General features: G+C 56.8%; 1 pseudogene; it reads right to left on the bottom strand.

Moving 5' to 3' along the window:
- Positions 1-235: 235 nt before the first annotated feature.
- Positions 236-2,136, bottom strand: LOC119360680 (annotated as a pseudogene).
- Positions 2,137-2,789: the final 653 nt, after the last annotated feature.

Genomic DNA, 2,789 nt, shown 5'->3' with positions numbered 1-2,789 from the left:
ATATCATCACAAGCCAACCTATTCAAGTCGATCCACTGAAGCATGTGCGGCGGCACGCCGCACCCATTGGTTCAGTATGTGTTTGTTTTGATATAGTTTCTGAAAATTTGTTGTACGTTCTGCATGTGCGTACCTTTGTAGCCAGCTCGAGTTTTTACGCCTAGCAGTCTATTTTTTTCTATGTATACTTCTTGAACACACTTAACTAGGCTACTCATATAATTACATTCTCAGCTTTTTTTTTGAACAGCAGACCAACTTAAAGAGAAAGGAATAACATGTAGAACATAAAAAAAGATATGCAACTGATGAATCGTTCTCTTGGCTTGTTTTCTATGAATCATCGCAGATGCAACATTCATATGTGTGACATTCTACTTATATGGAGATCCCTCATCTAACGTCTACACCACCAGGTAGGAAACAGCACATCCCAATTCAAAACTTGTCCATACAGGTGGGCTCCTTCTCTATACATGTCCCAGCACCACTTCAATCCATCCCTGATTGGACATGAACATGTGTTACGTGAAGAATATAAAACTGATTTGTGGAAATGTATTGGAATACTTTACATAGGACCATGGGCCATAAGAATATTGGTTAGCGTCTATAGGCTTCATGAACACATATTTCAGTCTTGTCTATATTCCTATAACTCTGCGTGAAGCAGAGGTACTGTAAGCAAATGCAAATTTCTCTGGTTGATCGAATTCCACAGCCAAAAGTTCCAAAATCTTCGTAATTTAGAGTTTCAGACTCGCTGACGAAGGAAGATGACAGAAGCAACCCACCTGATCCCGAGCTGCAAGTTCAGCATGAGCTCGTAGTGCTTGTGTCCCTTGACGATGGTCTCCCTGTTGCTTCGTAAGCGACGGGGACACCCACTTGACTTGGCAATGCGCGGCGCCTGGGACGGCGGAGGCAGAAGCGCCGCGCTCTCCCCGCCGTCCTCCGTCCTCACGCTCCTCCGCGCGTCGTCCAACAGAGCGGCCCCGTCCACAATGTCGCAGGTGATGTCGTCGTCCGACTCCCAGATGCAAATCTTGTCGTACTTCAGGTCGCCGATGGAGCAATTGCTCATCCCGGACACGGAGCTCGCCCGCACATTGGCCGTCCGGTTACCCGAACTGTTGAGCGGCCTCTGCAGCGGCGTGGACTCGGTGGCGCCGACGTGAACCCCGGCAGTTCCCTCGTGAAGCCATCGCGGGGGTCGCGCGCTGTCGGGGACGACGCCGCCGGAGACGGGTGGTACTGGTAGACGCCCTTCTGCTGGACAATGCCGCTCAGGCCTTCTCGTGTCCAGAAGCCGACGTAGACGCTGCCGTCGGCCCATCGGAAGGTGCCCTGGCCGCGCGGGCAGCCGTCCTCCAAGCCGTCGTCATAGCGGTTGCCGTCGGCCCAGGCGAGCGCGCTGCAGCCGTCGATGAGGCTGGCCCGCCACTTCCCCTGTACTCGGTCCCGTTGTGCCAGATGTAGCGGCCGGCGCCGTCCTGCAGCCCGGAGCGCGAGTCGCCGTCGTATTGGTCGCCGTTGGCGTAGCTCTTCCTGCCGTCGCCATCCTGGAGGTTCATGGACTAGGAGGCATTGTATGGGTCCCCGGCGGCGATGGTGCAGGTGTCGTCGCCGTCCATGAAGCCGTCCTTGAACTCGCCCTGTAGGTGGCGCCTGACGGCCAGGAGAACTTGCCCCGGCCCGTGGCCTTGCCGTGCCACCACTCCCCCTCGTACATGCACCAGTCCGTCCACAGGTACTTCCCGTCGCCGTGCGGCACGCCGCCGCGCCACTGCCCCGTGTAGAAGTCCCCGTTGGGGGGCCGCGCTCGACATAGTCCCGGCTGTGGCGGCCGGCATCGTGGACGCCCGCGGAGGACGCCGAGGAGGAGGACTACTTAAGGAAGGAAAGTACATGCATGTCCATCGTCCATGCTCAGACCTGGCTCGGTTTGGGTTTGGTCAATCGATAGAACACCTCGCAAGTCGCAGGAGGCCGCAACCAAGGGGCCGGAGCTGGAGCGGGGCGAAGAGAGAGCAATACTAACGAGGAACAAAAGAACTCACTGCCGCCGAAGAACTCACTGCCGCCGGAGCCGGACACCGACCACCTGACGCCATGGAACCTGCGGCGGATTACCATGGGCTACAGCCAGAATGGCGTCCTCCTGCGCAAGCCTCCGGCCGGTCGAACAGCGCGCGTCGTCCTTCGCACGCGCCTTGGGCCGCTTCCACCTCCTTTCCGGCCCCTTCGTCGTCGCGCCGACGGGCAGCACAGGCCTGACGATCTCGCTCCGCTACGGCGACGAAGGCGCCGAGTTCGTCCACGCTAATCGAACTCCTCGTGCGCGCCTTGCACCGCTTCCACCCCTTGCCGGCCGCTTCGCCGTCACGCCGGCGGGCAACGCGAGCCTGGCGATCTCGCTCCGCTGCGGCAATGAAAGGCGCCGAGTTCGTCCAAGCCAATCAGGACAAGGCCGCCGGCAGCGGAGTAGCCCAAACCAAAGGAACAGGAAGCAAACATGTACTTATAGGCAACTAAAAGAAGAGAAAAAATAAAAATAGAACCCACGAGAAAATCCCAGCAGGCAAACGTGGCGAGATGCATGGCGCAGACATGCATGCCCATGGACGCGTCGAAGGAAGGAAATACAGGAGAGAGACAAATTTGAAGGAGACAAAATCCCAGCAAATTCTAGAAGACAACGTGTCACCGATGAAATTGTTGGTCAACTGCATGTGAGGCAGACGTGGCGACATGCAGCGGCGCGTGGCGTGCACCTGACCTACATAACT

This window comes from Triticum dicoccoides, chromosome 2B (genome assembly GCF_002162155.2).
Source record: "Triticum dicoccoides isolate Atlit2015 ecotype Zavitan chromosome 2B, WEW_v2.0, whole genome shotgun sequence".
Classification (NCBI taxonomy): Eukaryota; Viridiplantae; Streptophyta; class Magnoliopsida; order Poales; family Poaceae; genus Triticum; species Triticum dicoccoides.
The sequence above is the reverse complement of the archived record's forward strand: the minus strand, read 5'-3'. Positions and strand labels throughout refer to the sequence as shown.